Source organism: Camelus dromedarius, chromosome 30, assembly GCF_036321535.1.
Source record: "Camelus dromedarius isolate mCamDro1 chromosome 30, mCamDro1.pat, whole genome shotgun sequence".
Lineage (NCBI taxonomy): Eukaryota > Metazoa > Chordata > Mammalia > Artiodactyla > Camelidae > Camelus > Camelus dromedarius.
The window spans coordinates 23084127-23102046 of NC_087465.1; the positions used below are offsets into that span (position 1 = coordinate 23084127).

At 36.6% G+C, this 17920-nt stretch overlaps 1 pseudogene; it reads right to left on the bottom strand.

Moving 5' to 3' along the window:
* Nucleotides 1-537: 537 nt before the first annotated feature.
* LOC116149602 (endonuclease G, mitochondrial-like) lies at nt 538-1633 on the bottom strand (annotated as a pseudogene).
* Nucleotides 1634-17920: the final 16287 nt, after the last annotated feature.

The window sequence follows — 17920 nt, forward strand, 5'->3', positions numbered from 1 at the left end:
GTGTGTATACATATACATATATATATATAACTATTTTGTGTTCTCTGAGCTTTATGGATGTGTGGTTTATGACTGTCATTAATTTTGGAAAATTCCCAGCCATTACTACAAATATTTATTTTACTCCCTTTTTTATCTTCTTATTATGGTGTTCCAATTATACATGTTATACCTTTTAAAATTATACCACAGTTCTTTGATTTTCTGTTCTGTTTTTTGCTTTTTTTCCTCTTCACATTTCAAATGTGAGAAATTTCTTTTTGCCATCTTCAAGCTCACTGATTATTTCATCAGTTGTGTCCACACCATTTTCATTTCTCTTATACTGTCTTAGAGTCTAGCATTTCATTTTGATTCTTAGAATGTTCATATATCTGCTTACATTATCCATTTCTTCTTTCACATTGTCTATTTTTTGCATTAAAGTTCTTACAATTTAATCATAGTTTTGATTTGCATTTCTCTGGTAATTTACAATATTGAGCTATTTTTTTTTCATGTGCCTATTGGCCATTTGTAGGTCTTCTTTGAAGAATTGCTTGTTTAGATCTTCTGTTCATTTTTGGATTGGGTTATTTGTTTTATTCTTCTTCTTTTTTTTTTTTTTTCTCCAAAAATAAACACCTTTAATTTGACCTAGCCCCGACAACCCCACAGTCTGGCTGGGGCTGCCCCTTACTTGCTGCCCGCAGTGATGGCCTTAAGGTTGCTGGTCCGTGCCAGGATATTTGGCACAAAGAGCAGCCCCGAGGCCCACTCAATGCTCTCGATGGGCACCAGGAAGCGCTCCAGCAGGATTGCCTCATCCACAGGCGCGTTGGGCATCACATAGGAGCGAAGTTCGATCTGCCCGCCTGCTGCCTCCAGGATCAGCACCTTGAAGAAGTGGGTGGGCACCGCCACGTGGTTCTTGCCAATCACCTGGTACTTCACATAGGACTTCCCGTCAGCCTCCGTCCTGGGCAGGAAAAACGGCCCCGTGCATAGACATTTTGGTAGGTGCGGGTCAGGCTGCGGCTGTACTTTTCCAGGTTGTTCCAGGCATTCTGGTTGAGATGGGGCACCTGGAGGGCGACGTTGCTCAGGCAGAAGGTGTCGTCCATGGCCTTCTGGCTCCAGCGGTGGTTGGCGGCGGCAGCCAGGTGGCCGCGGTCGAAGCCGCTGTCGCGGTAGTCGGCGTTGGTGGCGCGGTGGTATGCATGCACCGAGTCGTCTTCACGGAAGTCGCAGGAGCAGCGGTCACCGTCGCCGCGGAGCCGCTCGGGCCGCAGCTGCTCGACAACCCAGAGCGCGCCGCGGGGGCGCGGGTCATAACACAGCAGGTACTATGACTCGTGGCTCTTGATCTGCGCCAGGCCGGGCAGCCCGTACTTGGCCAGCTCGCCCGGGCTGCCACCCGCCAGGGCCCCGGACACGGCTGGAAGCTCAGCCGCCGCTGCCACGGGCAGCACGGGCAGCCGGCTCAGCAGCCCCGGCGCCTCCGGTGCGTGCCGCCGCCGCCGCCGCCGCCGCCGCCGCCGCCGCCAGCCCTCAGCGGCTGCGCCCAGCCCCGCGCTCAGCGCCAGGGTCAAGCTGGCCCGCAGCGCCTGCATGCTCGGGGATTGTGGCCGAAGCGTGGACAGAGGGCAACTCGCTGTGCCTATTTGTTTTATTCTTATTAAATTGTATGAGATGCTTACATATTCTGGAAATAAAACCTTTGTCATTCCATCATTTGCAAATATTTTCCCCATTCTGTGGGGAATGGGTTGTCATTTTGTTACACTTTTGGTTTCTTTGCTGTGCAAAAGCTTATAAATTTAATTAGGTCCCTTTTTAAAATTTTTGCTTTCATTTCTATTGACTGGGTAGACTGCCTGAAGAGACTATTGCTAAGGTTTATGGCAGAGAATGTTTTGCCTATGTCTCCTTCTAGGAGGTTTATAGTGTCTTTTCCTATATTTAAATCTTTAAGCCATTTTGCATTTATTTTTGTGTATGATGTGAGGGAGTGTTCTAACTTGATTGTACATGCAGCTGTCCAATTTTCCTAGCACCTTTTGCTGAAAAGACTGTCTTTTCTCTATTACATCTTCTTGTCTGCTTTGTTGAAGATTAATTGACCAGAGATCTGTGTGTTTATTTCTGGGCTCTCTGTTCCATTTATCTATATGTCTGTTTTTGTGCCAGTACCACATTGTTTTGATTACTGTAGCTCTGCAGTGTTGTTTGAAGTCTGGGAGGGTTATTCCTCCAGCTTTGTTCTTTTTCTTCAGTATTGCTTTGGAAATTCTGAGTCTTTTGAAAGTCCATATAAATTTTAAAACCACAATGAGGTATCACTTCATACCACTCAGAATGGCTATCATTAAAAAGTCCACAAAGCAATAATTGCTGGAAAGCATGTGGAGAAAAGGGAACCCTCCTACACTGTTGGTGGGAATGTAGTTCGGTGCAGCCATTATGCAAAACAGTACCGAGATTCCTCATAAAACAAAAAAAAAAAACTTACCATATGATCCTGCAACTTCATTCCTGGGAGTATATCTGAAGGGAACTCAAATTCAAAAAGATACATGCACCTCAGTGTTCATAGCAGCACTATTTATAGTAGCCAAGACACAGATACCATCTAAATGTCCATCAACAGATGACTGGATAAAAAAGCTGTGGTATTTTTATACAGTGGAATACTAGTCAGCCATAAAAGAGAATAAAACAGTACCATTTGAAGCAACATGGATGGATCTGAAGATCATCATTCTAAGTAAGCCAGAAAGAGAACTAAATATACCGTAAGATATCATTCATATGCAGACCCTTAAAAAAAGAAAAGAAAAAAGAAGACACTAATGAACTTATCTGCAAAACAGAAACAGACTCACAGACATAGTAAACAAACCTATGACTACTAGGGGGCAGAGGGGTGGGAAGAGATAATTAGGGAGGTCAAGAATTGCTCATGTTAACTACTGTATATAAAATAAATAAAAAATAAATTTCTTCTGTATAGCTCAGGGAACTATATTCAGTATCTTGTAGTAGCCTATAATGAAAAAGAATATGAAAATACATATGTGTGTATTTATATGACTCAAACATTATGCTGTACACTAGAAATTGACATTGTAACTGACTATACTAAATAAACTTTAAAAATCACAAATGCTAATCAAAAAATTTAATCATAGTTATTTTAAATTGTGATAATTCTAAAGTCTGTGCCATATCTGTCTAGTTATGATACTTTCTCTCTTCAGACTATTTTTCTTCATGCCTTGTAATTTTTTGTTGAAATCTGGATATGATATATTGGGTAATATAAAATGTGGTAAATAGATCTTTAGTGTGAGGTATTATCTTAATCTGATTAGGAGTTGGGCTATATTTAATGTTTGCTATAGATATAGGTGTCCTTATTTTTCCTCCCTTATTTTAAGTTTCCCTAAGACGTTCCTTCTTTCATGGAATTTGTACCTTGTAGCTCTCTCGACTACACTTCACTGTAATTATGCTGTACCTCTGTTGATACTGCAGTAGGTAAAATAAATTTATAATCTTATAATGAAATTTTAGTCTTTTAATGGATTTGTGTCTCTGGACTGTGACCTTCACAGGGTTTCTCAGCTTTCATTCCTTTTTCGGATGAGACAAGAAGTTTAGAAGAAGATGAACTTGGGCAGTTTCCCTTCCCTATTTTGGATAAGGCTATGTTAAATTCTTTTCTTCTGAGTAAGCCTTTATTTTAGAGAATATTCTGGGATTAACTTCTAAATAATTACTTTTCCCTTCCCTCTTCCAAAACAGGGTAATTTTTCTTGACATTCCATGTTGAGAACGTGGTGGGCACTCCTGGAGTTGAAACCCATGAAAGTATGCGGGCCCCACTAAAAGAGCAGCCTCCAGGAGTTTCTCACTCTCATGCTAATCCATACTATATCTCCTACAAGTTGTCAGTTACTGTTTAAATGTGACTACCATTTTAATGCCCCACAAGTTCTACCCCAGTTAAGCTAATGACTGTAATTCACTATGTTCACATGTCTCCATAGATTGCAGGGTGATGATTTGCCTTATAACCACAATTCTTTGAAAGGTTCAAGAAAAGTCAATGGTTTTCAGTTTGTTTAGCTTTTTTCTTCTCATGATGCAAGTACAAACATCCAAAATCTTTACATGTCAGAGTTGAAGCTGGAAGTTCTATGTTGCCATTTCTGCATACTTTATTTGTGTATCTCTTTTAGATCATTGAATTTTGTCATGAAGTGTTTTTTTTAGAGTAGGGTTTATTATTAGTGTGACTGTAAATGTTATTGTCCAAATCAAAATGTTTAATTATGAAAATGGAAACTCTTAATACAAATATAGAACTACAGGCATAAATCGTTCTTGTCCAGCTGTGACATAGGGTCCCCATACTTTATCTGAGTTTTACATATTTGAGATTATTTGTTTGTTTTTAAAAAATATATAAATGCCAATTTTCTTGATCCCGTATCATGACATTCAGGAATTTCTGGACAAAGGTTGACTTTATTTTGCCATTGAATTTTGGATATTAAAAATTCTGAGTCTGGATTGATTTTTTTCCTCCGAAGTGATGTATTTCTCCATAAGACTTTTTATCAATATATGTTTACTAGTGAATCATTTTTACTGGTGTGTCAGTTTTCCTAGGACACAGTTTCTTTTAATCTGTAGTTTCAGCTATCTCTTTACACTTGTACAGTTGACCCTTGAACGATATAGGTTCACTGTGTAGATCCACTGATAGGTGGATTTTTTTCAATAAATATGCAGTTGGCTCTCTGGACTCACCTGTTTCACATCTGTGGATACAAAGGGCCAATGTATTCATTGTGCAATGCCATTTTATATGAGACACTTGAGCATCTGCAGATTTTCGTATATAGCAGGGGAACCCTGAAAGCAATCCCCTGTGGATATTGAGGGATAACCATATATGTACATGCATGATTATATGTGTGTGTTTAAGTAAATTACATCTTTCATTTATCTATTTGCTTCTGGTTCTATTTGATTTTATTTCTCTGGAATATAAACTATGCTTACTTGGATCTCCTTTTCCTTCTATATCTACTATCATTTTTCTGATTCTGTTTTTTTTTTTTTTCTTAAATCCTATTCTGTTTTGTAGAACTTTTTAAAGATGATCTGCATGCCTTTGATGATAATACTTTTATGTTGGCTTTATTGATAATTTGATTTTTCTTTTTAGATATTTTATCTAAGTCTATCGGACCACATCTACTCTTCTTATTTTATTAATCATTTACTCTTTAATATCCTGCACTTTGTCTTTGATAATTTTTTTCATGAAGTTGATGTGTCATCATTAATTTTTTAAGAGTATGGAGAACTATATGTCTAAACATTGAGGGGGGGATTAATCAATCTACTGATGTTTATAATTTAATCAAAATATATTATTGGATTGGTTTAAAGGATCATCCTTTTAGGTTATTATTTCTCTTTAAAGACAGCAGATCCACTTAAGCCAACACTTTAGAGAAGAATTGAGAAGGGGATGCAGGCAGAGGTTTGAGTTAGAAACTTTATTTCTTTCTTCTCTGATAACACTCCCACAGATTTATGATAATTTTATCTTGGTTGCATATCTTCCTTCATTTTACTGAATCACCTCCATTGGGGTAATAGATTAATGTGATTGATGGAGAAACCCTTACACATTCTGCATATATGTAATGATTTGTTATCTGTACTTACTAGGCTGTCTCTGGTCAGCACTGATAAAGCATATTATGTTTTCTTTTCCTCCTTCAGCTCTTTTTTAATTTTTGCCATTTTGAATTGAGGCACAGAAAGATGTTCCTGCTTGTCTTCTTCCAAACTGAACTATTGGATTTAAATCAAAGCTACCTTTGATGAGACTTTCAAGACTAGGTTTAGAAAAATCGGCATCTTGCCTGAGGACAAGATGGCATGTATAGTTCTATTTCACCTTCTTGACTTGGGCACAAATTCTATTTTGTGTGGCAGGTATTGTTTATTGTGATTTGTAGTTGCTGCCATTTTGTTCCCTTTTTATTTTACTGGGTTATCATCAGTCGGTTTTAAGGGAGGAGAGTAAAACAAAAATACTCTGCCACATTTGTAGCATCAAGAGAAAGCTTAGGGAAAGACTTTTAACATCTCGTAATACCTCTCAGTCCACACCCTTAATTAATAATTAAGTAACAGTTGTGCACTATGCAAGTTCTTTGGCCTTCCAGCTGGACTGCCCTGATCTTTGTGCAAAATCACTCAGTTCTTCTTCAAAGAGGCTTACTCATTATAAAGCCCTATGTATCCTATGAGACAGTCATTCCATTTATAAGCATATAGTATTATAACAATATTAAAAATTAATAGGTAAAATAATATAAGTATATAAATAATATTAAGTACTAAAATATAGTACAAAAATGTGTCTAAATGTTCTAGTATATGGGTAAAAGGAATAAGAGAAATATATTTCTTTTATAAATAAAACAAAAATATATGTGGATATATATAATGGATAAGATATATATATAATATATCTTCCTATATATACACTTAATATCCCTATACTTGTGTATCTAAATGTTCTCTTGTATTACTATATTTTTGTAATTAATATTCTGAGAGCATTTCATAGCAATATATTACAGTATATCTTTACAATATATCTCTCTTGTATAATATTCAATTAGATAGATACACAATACTTTACTGACTCCATGCTATACTGGTATAAATTTACCTTGTTTTTAATATTCTGCTATTGTCAATGTGCTTTTTTGAATACTCTTGTTTATAAGTAATTTTGCATGCAAGTATTTCTGTAGGATACACTTCATAAGCTCACCACAGAGTTGTCAAAATTTACTTTTAAAACATAAGTAAATACTATAAAAACTATTTTTAGAACTTTGCAATTTGTGAATTGTGGGGCAAAATCTTTAGGGATTAGGAGAAAAAAGAAAGAACAGTGAGAAAAAATAATCCACTGAAATAGCCTGCTTCAGACTTAAAGTATGAAAATAAAAATTGCATCTAATTCCATGGTCATTAAAAGAAATTATTCAAGGCTGCTTTCAAGACACTTTTGAGCCATAGTTGGTTTTCATTTGTAACAAACTAAGAAATGCCAAGTGTAATTAGTACACAACTAGGGAGTAACTTAAATTCATTTAGTAAATGCAAAAGTAGCTCCAGGTTTTCTGCATGATTATCTCAGATGAACTGGGGTAGTTAACAAGTTTCCATGAATGGCAGAGAGGTAATAGACAGCTCCCATCAGAAGACTCAACTATTCATTTTTTAAAACATTTCTTATTTATGACAATCACAAAAAATTCTGAGCTAGAGTTGTATGGAAATTGTATTGACTGAAATTATTCCCCTGCAAAAAAAGAGAACTGTAACATTGTTCAATAAAAACAGAAGCTGTAACAGTCTTTTGAACATATCTCAAATGTAGGTAGCAATGTACTAGAAGGCACACCCTAAAAATATCTTTTCATAGTTGTTGGGATTTGAAGTAAAATTTAAACTGGAAATCCTTACCTGCAGCTACCAACAAGTAGGTAGTGTAAAGCTGCACTGAGAGGCAATGTAAGCAGTTTGCTATAAGAAGACGTTGACACCAAGGCAAGGAGGGGTGACACTGGTGGTGGTGGTGGTTGTGATGCTTGTGTTTGGAAAGCTTGTTCTAGCTGCATTCAGAGCACTGGTATAGGAGTCTACAAATTATCCCAATGCACTAGTACAATTTTTAAATTTAACACATAGATAAAATAAACTTTGATAAGTACAAAAGAACTATCGATACCTTTAGAGAGAGAAAATATATGTACAAGACAAAGACTTAGAAAATTTTCTTTTGGCTATCCAGATAACCCTTTACAAAAAAAAATTTGTGAGATAATCATTATTTCCCCCACTATATAGATGATGAAACTGAAGTTTCCTTCTCCAAGTATAAATTGCAACAAATCCAAGGTCAGACCCAGAAGATGTACTCTAGCTGTTGTAAATTGAATTTATTGAATGAGGACTAAATGCATCTCACTTGTAGATGATGAGAAAGGCACATTCTCTTTCCTCAAAGAGCAGTGGACAAACCCACAGTTCATTTTTATTGAGTTATAATTGACATATAACACTATTTTAGTTTCAGACAACATAATGACCCAATATTTGTGTATATTGTCAATGATCATTGTAATAAGTCTAGTCAACATCCATCACAATATATAGTTACAAAAATTTTTTCTTGTGATGGGAATTTTTAAGATGTACTCCCTTGTAACTTACAAATATACAGTACAATATTAACTGTAGTCACCTTGTAGTATATTACACTTTCATGACAATTATTTTATAGCTGGAAGATTGTACTTTTTAATTCTCTTTACTCATTTTGTCTACCTCACACTCCCAAACTCTAGCAACCCCCAATCTGTTATCTGTAATCATGAGATTATTTTTTATTGTTGTTGTTGTTACTCTTATTTGTTTTCTTTTTTTTACATTCCACATATAAGTGAAATCATATGGTATTTTTCATTCTCTGAATTATTTCATTTAAGCATAAGTCGCATCTATGTTGCAATTGGCAAGATTTTCTTTTTATGGCTGAATTTACTATTCCCTTATTATTTATATTTAGTATAAAGAATACAAATACATATAATATAAAATTTATTTGTATTTTATATAAAGAAAATGTCCACCATTGGTGGGCAATTAGGTTACTTCCATGTCTTGGCTAATGTAAATAATGCTGCAACAAACGTGGGAGTGCATAGGTCTTTTTGAGTTGGTGTTTTAATCAGATAAATACCCAGAAGAGGAATTGCTGATCATATGGTAGTTCCATTATTAATATTTTGAGGAACTTCCGTACTGTTTCTATAGTGATTTCAACAATTTGCATTCCCACCACTACAGCACCAGGGTCCCCTGTTCTTGACATTCTTGCCAACACTCAGTGTTTCTTGTCTTTTCAACAATAGCTATTCTGACAAGTCTGAGATGATACCTCATTGTGGTTTTGATTTGTATTTCCCTGGTGATTAAGATATTGGGCATCTTTTTAAGTGTCTGTTGACTTTCTGTATGTCTTCTTTGAAAAAAATATCTATTCAGGTCCTCTGCCCATTTTTCAATTGGGGTGTTTATTGATGAGTTGTATGAGTTTTTTAATATATATATTGGCTATCAGTGTCTTATTGGATATGTTATTTGCAAATATCTTCTCCCATTCACTGTGTTGCCTTTTCATTTTGTTAGTGGTTTCCTTCACTGTGTAAGAGCTTTTTCATTTGATGAGGTCTTGTTTGTTTATTTTTACTTTTGTGGCACTTGCTTGAAGAGAAATATCCAAAAGATGCTGCTAAAACCAATGTCAAAGAGCATAGTGCTATGCTATGGTTTCTACTAGGGATTCTGTGGTTTCAAGTCTTACCTTTAAGTCTTTAGTTCATTTGGAGTTTATTGTTGTATATAATGTAAAAAAAAAAAAAAAAAGTGGTCCAGTTTTTATTTTTTTGCATGTAGTTGTCCAGTTTTCCCAACACTATTTATTGAATAAACTATTTTCCCCATTATATATTCTTGCCTAATTTTTCCTAGATTGATTGACTATATGAGGAGTGGATTCATTTCTGGGGTCTCTATTTTTTCCCATTGATCTATGTGTCCATTATTGTGCCAGTCAGATACCATATTGATTACTCTAGCTTTGTAGTATAGTTTCAAGCCTGGGACTGTGATATCGCCTCCATTTTTGTTCTTTATTAAGGTGGTTTTGACTATTTGGGGTCTTTTGTGATTCCACACAAAATATAGGTTTCATTGTTCTAATTTTGTGAAAATTTTCATTTATATTTTGATAAGAATTGCATTGAATCGGTAGATTGCTTTAAGTAGTATAGACATTTTAATAATATTGTTTGTTCCAAACAAATGAAAATGGAATGTCTTTCCACTTATTTGTGCGTTCTTCAGTTTCTTTCCTCAGTGTTTTAGAGTTTTCAGAGTCAGAGTGTAAAAGTTTTTTTACCTCCTTGATTAAGTTAATTTCTATGTATTTTATTCCTTTTTGATCCAGTAGCAAATGGGATTATTTTCTTAATTTCTCTTTTTGATAGTTTGTTACTAGTGTATAAAAATGTGACAGATTTTTGTTTATAGATTTTGTATCCTGCAACTTTACTGAATTAGTTGTTTAGACTAATGAGTTTTTATGGTGTTTTCAGGGTTTTCTATATATAGTAGCATGTCACCTTCAAATAGTGACAGTTTGGCTTCTTCCTTTCCAGTTTGGATGACTTCTATTTATTTTTCTTGCCTAATTGCTCTGGCAAGGACATCCAGTACTATGATGAATAAAAGGAGAAAGTGAGTATCCTTGTCTTGCTCCTGATCTTGGAGGAAAACAGTCAGCTTCTTGATACTGAGTATGACGTTATCTGTGGGCTTGTCATTTTTGGTCTTTATTATGTTGCAGCAATTTCCCATTATATCCACTTTGTTGAGAGGTTTTTTTTTTTTAATCATTAGTGCATGTTGAATTTTGTCAAATGCTTTTACTGTGTGCATCAAAGTGATCATATGTATTTTTTTTTATTCTTCATTCTGCTAACATGCTGTTGGTTTGGTTGACTTGCAGATATTGAATTCTCTAAGCATTCCTGTTATAAATTCTACTGATCATGACATATTCTTTTAATGTTATCGAATTTAATTTTTTAATTTAATTTTTTTTGTATTTATTTTTTAAATTAAAGTGTAGTCAGCTATAATGTGTCAGTTTCTGGTACACAACACAATGCTTCAGCCGTACATACATATAATTGTCTTCATATCTTTTTCATTATAGGTTACTATGAGACACTGAACAAAGCTCCCTGTGATACACAGAAGAAACTCACTTTCTATCTACTTCACACATAGTAGTTAGTATTTACACACCTCAAACTCCCAGTTTATCCCTTCTCACTCCCTTACCCCAACCCCAGTAACCATAAGTTTGCTTACTACGTCTTTCAGTCTTTTTCTGTTTTGTAGATAAGTTCATTAGTGTCTTCTTTCTTTTCTCTTTTTTTTTTTTAGGTTCCACATATGAGTGACATAATACATTTTTTTTTCTCTCTTTCTGGCTTACTTCACTTAGAATGACTAACCCTCCTACACTACTGGTGGGAATTTAGCTTGGTGCAGCCATTATTGAAAATAGTATGAAGAGTCCTCAAAAAACTAAAAATAGACTTACTATATGACCCAGAAATCCCACTCTTGGACATATATCTGGAGGAAACTCAAATTCAAAAAGACACACTCACCCCAATGTTTATAGTAGCACTATATAAAATTGCCCAGACATGGAAACAAAGTGTTATTGAATTTAATTTGCTAACATTTTGTTGAGGACATTTGCAACTATGATCATCTGGGATATTGGCCTGTAATTGTCTTTTCTTGTGGTGTCTTTATCCAATTTTGATATCAAGGTAATGCTGGCCTTATAAAATGTGTTTGGAGTATTTCTACCTCTTCTATTTTTTGAGGAGGATTGGTATTAATTCCTCTTTAAATATTTTGTTCAACTTACCAGTGAGACCTGGACTTTGGTTTGTGGAGATATGCTTGATTACTGATTCAGTCTTCTCATAACAAGTCTGTTCAGATATTCTATTCTTTATGATATAGTTTTAGTAAGTTATATATTTCTAGGAATTTATTCATTTTTTTCTAGGTTTTTAGTGTATAATTTTTTGTAGTAGTCTCTTATGACCTGTTATATTTCTGTGATAACAGTTGTAAAGTCTTCTGTTTTATTTCTAATTTTCTTTATTTGAATCGCCTCGCATTTTTTTCCCTTTGGAGAGTCTGGTCTAGCTAGTTTTGTCAGTATTGTTTATCTTTTCAACAAAATAGCTCTTAAGTTTTGTTGATATTTTATATTTTTAGTCTCTTATTTATTTCCAGTCTGATCTTTGTAATTTCCTTTCTTTTAACTTTGAGCTTAATTTGTTTTTGTTTTGTTTTTAACAGATCCTTAAGGTGCAAATTTAGGTGTCTTTTTCTTTTTCTTTTTCTTTTTTTTTTTTTTTTTTTTTTTGAGATTTTCCTTGTTTCTTGAAGTAGGCATCTATTGCTATGTTTGGATTTCATTTGCAGAGAATACCTTTTCCATCCATTCACTTTCAGTCTGTCTCCATCCTTACAGCTGAAGCAGGTCTCTTGCAGGCACTACATAGGTGGATCTTGTTTTATCCTGCCACTCTGTGTCTTTTGGTTGGAGAATTTAGTCCATTTGCATTTAAAATAATTCTTAATAGGTTATGTGCTTGTTGCCATTTTGTTAATTGTATTGGGGTTGTTTTGTAGTCCTCTGTTCCTTTCTTCTTTTTCTCTCTTCCTCTGTGATTTGATGATTTTCTGTAGTGGTATGCTTATATTCCTTTCCATTTATCTTTTTTTTTTTAATTTTCTAAAGGTTTTTGCTTCGTGGTTGACATGAGGTTTACACACAACAACTCATATTTATAACAGTCTATTTTAAGTTGATAATTGTTAAAATTTGAACACATTTTAAAGCTTTATATTTTATTCTCCCCACTCTCATGTTTTATGTTTTTGATGTCATGATTTAAATTTTGTGCATTCTTTAACAAATTATTATAGTTACACTTACTTTTACTACTTCTGCCATTTAATTGTCCTAATGGTTTTATAAGTGCTGAATTCACCACCTTATAATATTAGATTACTTTGAATTTTACTATATATTTACCTTTACCAGTGAGATTTATATTTTCATATGTTTTCTTATACTTATTAGCACCTTTTCATTTCATTTTAAACAAGATCCTTTAATATTTCTTGTAAATCTGACTTAGTGTTCTTTAGCTTTTGGTTGCCTGGAAAACTCTGTCTATTCCGAACAAAAATGTGCCAGGTAGGGTATTGGTTGGAATTTTTTTCCCCTTTCAATGCCTTAAATATACTGTGCCATTCTTTTTTGGCTTACAAAAGTTTTGCTAAAAAGAAATCTGTTGATAGTTTTATGGAGTTTCCCTTGTATGTAACAAGTTGGTTTTCTCATTCTGTTTTTAAGATTCTTTCCATGTCTTTAACTTTTGACATTTTAATTATAACATGTCTTGATGGAAATCTCTTTGAGTTCATTTTATTCAGAACTCTCTAGGCTTCTGTATCTGTTTCCTCCCTCAGATTATGGAAGTTTTTAGCCATTATTTCTTTAAATAAGCTTCCTTCCCTTTTCTCTCTATCTTTCTGGGGCCCCTATAATCCAAATGTTGTTTCTGCTTAATGGCCCAGAAGCCCCTTAAACTAAATTCACTTTTTTCATTCTTTTTCCTTTTTGCTGATCTGATTAGGTGAGTTCCCCTGCCCTGTCTTGGAGTTCATTGATTCTTTCTGTTATTTGTATGGTCTGCTGTTGAAATCCTCTAGTGCATTTTTCAGCTCGGTTGTGTTTTCCAGCTTTGTGACTTCTATTTCATACTTTCTTATATTTTCTATCCCTTCTTTGAAGTTCTCATTGTGTTCATCTCTTCTTCTCCTGAGCTAAGTGAGTTCCTATACAATCATTTTTATTCTTTAGCTTTTTAAACTTACATAGTTATCAAAGGAATAAAGCCAACTACAAAATAAGAATCAACACAATGCAATAATCCAATCACAAAGGACAGTCAAATGTGCTTACACATATTCAAGAAATCAATCATCTAAGTTATAAATAATAACTAGTTCATTTGTGTCCTTATTATTATTATTATTATTTAGATTCCTCATATAAATGATGTATTATGGCATTTTTCTTTCTCTTTCTGGCCCACTTCACTTAGAATAACAATCTTCAGGTCCATCCATATTGCTGCAAATGGCATTATTTTATTCTTTTTTATAGCTGAGTAGTGTCCCATTGTATATATGTACCACATCTTCTTTATCCAGTCATCTGTTGATGTCCATGTCTTGGCTATCATAAATAGTGCTGCAGTGAACACTGGGGTGTATGTTATAGTCATTATTTTGAACTCTTTATCAGGTAAAACACTTGTCTCCATTTCATTAAGGACATTTGCTAAGGTTTTATCTTGTTCTTTCCTTTAAAATGTATATCTCTGTTTCTTAATTTTTCATGACTCTGTGTTGGTTTCTATACATAAGATAAAACAGCTGCTTCAAGTCTTGAGAAAGTGGCCTTGTGCAGAAGATGAACCTTATCATTCAACCCTGCCCAAGCTCTTGGTCGTCTCTCAAACCTTTGTGATTGTCCAAGCACCCTAGTTTATTTTTAGGGCTCTCGGTAGTTGACTATGTGTCAAGACCTATCAGTGTCCCAAAGAGGAGAATTTCAGCCAGTATCTAGATTCAGGTTGATTGGAAGCCAGGTCATCAGACAGCAGCTTTGAAGGTGTGCAAATACATGCATTCCCGTGGGACCACAAGCATACGTCCTGCTGATCACCAGAGCTAAGCAACCTAAAGAAGAATCCCCTAGGAAGCAGTCCCAGAAACCAGGGTGCCAGACGGCTGTCTAAGCTCCTAGAGACACCAGCGACCTGTAGTGAGCAGAAGGAACCTACAAACACAGCATCCAACAGCTTCCATCTCCTGAGGGCACCTCAGTAGGCCCTAGATATGTGTCAAATCAGAAGCTTGCCCCTAAGGCCAAATCTCCAGGACAAGCAAATAGGCCTCTTTCACAAAAGCTTGGGGTTGTGTTTCCATCTGCTGTCTGTGCTGCGCCCTGGGGTGGTACCAGCCAAGAACTGTCTCTCCATCTTTTACAGTGTGATGGGACCCAGGAATGCAGCTCTTGCAGGACACCAGAGCTGAGCAATCAAGGGACATCTCCTACATGACAGCCCTAAAAAACTGGGCACCAGTCATAAAAAACAAGGCATCAGATGTGAGTAAAAGCTCCCTTCTGGGAGCTGCTGCTACTCTGGAGCATACAGAGAGGATACAACAAAAGTACCCACTGTCTTAAGTCTCTGGAAAGGATTGCAGTCAGTCTTTTGGGGTGAGTTTCATTAGAAGCCTACACTTCAGGTCCCAGCTATGAAGGAAAACGAATAGGCCTCCTTAACAGAAAAGCTGGTCTCTTTGCATTGCTGCCACTTACTGAACCCTGGGGGTGGTTGCCAGTTAAGAACTCTTTCTTCTTGGTTACTGTCTTATGGGACCTATAAGCATATACCCAACTGGCCACAAGAGTCAGACAATTTACAGGTGTTTTATGGAGGCAGCCACAAAAGTTGAGGGGCCATGGGAGGGCCTAAGCTGCTTTCTGGGAGATAGCAGTGAGCTGGAGCAAAATAGAAGGAAATCACAAAGATTGTATTCAACAGCCCCTGCTCCCTGACAATACCTCAATAAGCAACTAAATGTGACAAACCAGAAGCCTCCCCCTTAGGTCAAAGCTCCAGCATAAACATACAAGGCCATTATCACAGAAAGACTGAGGTGCATTTCAATCTATCTGTGCAGTGCTCTGGTGGTGGTAGATGGCTAATAACTGTCTCTCTAACTGGTGCAGTATTAAGGGACACAGGAACACAAGCCCTGCTGGCCACCAGAGCCAGGCAAATCAAGGTGTGTCCCTTGGGTGGCACCAGACATAAAAATAGGGGACCAGATGCATATAAAACCTCCCTCCTGGAAGATCCTGGCATTTGTGGCATGACAGGTAGAAGGCACAGAGATAGTGCCCAGCAGGTGGGGGAGGATGGACGAGAGAACACTGGCTGGCTGGAGTAAGGCAGAGGGAGGGTGCAACTATGCCACCTGCAAGCCTCTGTCCCTGGGGGGTACCCAGCAGGCCCCTAGGTGGGTGTTGAATTGAATGCCTGCCCCTCAAGCTGACAGTTTTAGATAAGCAAATAGGCCTTTTTCATAGAAAATGTGGCCACTTTTCAGATGGCTGTCTCTGTGCTGGTCCCTGGGCTGGGCAAGTCTGAGCACATGAGCCAGTTAGGACCTGTTTCTCAGTTTGCTGTAGCCTTGTGTGTCCAGTGAATGCAAGCCCCATTGGTTTTCAAAGCTGGATGCTTTTGAAGACTTGTTTCTCAGTGACAAGTTGTCCTCAATGTGGAGATCAAGCCCTTCCTTCTTCAGGGAGGAACTCTGTTTTGGCTTCTTTCCTGATTATGGGACACTCTGCCAGGGGGGATGTTTATGGTGAAATTTTTCCAGACTCTCCTACCCGCTTTGATGTAGTTCTTTGCCCCATGTGTAGGAATCGCTCAGCTAGTTTTGTTTTTGTTTTTTGTTGTCATCGTTTTGTTTTGTTTTTTCCAGAAGAAAATGTTCCATATGTAGCTGTAGATTCAGTGTGTCCATGGGAAGAGGTGAGCTCAGGATCTCTCTACATAACCAGCTTGAACCAGCCCCCCCAGTTCAGTTTTATATCCATACTTTTATAGTTTTAATTGTCTCAAGCAAAGATAAGAATTTATAGTACTTGTAGGTCCTTCAGAAAGAGTACGTTTACTAAGTAGGATTTATTAACATTCAGTATTATGGTTTCTTTTGTGCAATACTTTCTCTTTGGAGGTTGTGAAATTATATACAGTATAGCAATAAATGCAACTGTCAATTCAAAGAATAATTTAATGCAGAATAGGCTAACTTATCTGGAGTTGCCACCATTCAGAGTTTGAAGGAGAGCCCTGCTGAACACAGGTTTTGAGCTGTTCTCCATTCAGTTATAGTGGTATCTGGGCACACTGTATCGGAGTTTGCTATTGGCCAATTGGACACTTAGCTATATTAGTTACTACATCAGTGTCATGCAGTGATATCCATATTTGTTGAATCCATGCATCATTTCCATCCCTACTCGCATGACCACTTGGTTAATCAGCTTATTGAGCAAACACTTGTGAGCGGGACATATTGTCCACCTGACTGTGAAGGAACACCCCACAATGGGGGCCCTTTGGTGATAAATAACATGGCTCACAAGTATTCTTACATTTTGAATTTTAGAGGCTCATCCATAACTTCTTCTGACTTTCTTGGCAACAGTTTTCTGATCCATGCCTTCGAAGACACTGAGTACTGACTAAACTATTAGCCATTGCTCATGGATCACGATTGAGTCATACCTTAGTGTCCTCTTTCTTTTTGGTAAAGCAGACAACTAGATACAAAATTTGAATTGTGGAGTTTCCCTATTCCCCAGTGACCTCAGGGCCTCATATGACTGAGTCTAAAATGATGCAACAGAACTACTTATGATGAATGTTAACAAATCATACAGTAGTATGTATAAACCTGGCTTCCCTGGTCCATAAAGATTTTCTGTGAAAAGGAGCAGGTAGATGGCAGAGCCAGGTGAACTGTGAGTGTGAGACAGCAGCTTTAGCGACCTAATTGAGCCCTGAGTGCCTACTCTAATCCAGATCATAAGTATTTTTCCACTAGATGTTGAAAGGCTGCCAAATACACCCAAATATGATACATGGACCTACTGGTATTCATTTTTTAGTAGGAGATCAGGTGTTTTGGTCCCACAGAGTACTAAGTCAGGTTTTTGGATCTATCACTACTCAGTAACAAACCTAGAATGATTTCTCAGCATGGGAAATTAATCTTCCAAAAAGGACTTTTTTTTTTTTTTGCTTCAAAAAAGTAGGAGTGAGAGTCTTCTACAGGCTTTTAGACAAATTCCATGAAGCATCCTGATCTGCCACAAACTTGACAAGTATCGTTGGATCACCTGGGTCATCACAAAGAGACAGAATTCCTTGCAGCGAGGGCGGAATCAGGTAGAAAATGTCCTTAGGCTCTGGGTCAAACTCAAAGATGTTAGCTATATGAGTTCCTTAATAAATAAATATACCTCAGCAACACACTAAGTATACAACCAGGACTGGCGAGTACTGACTGT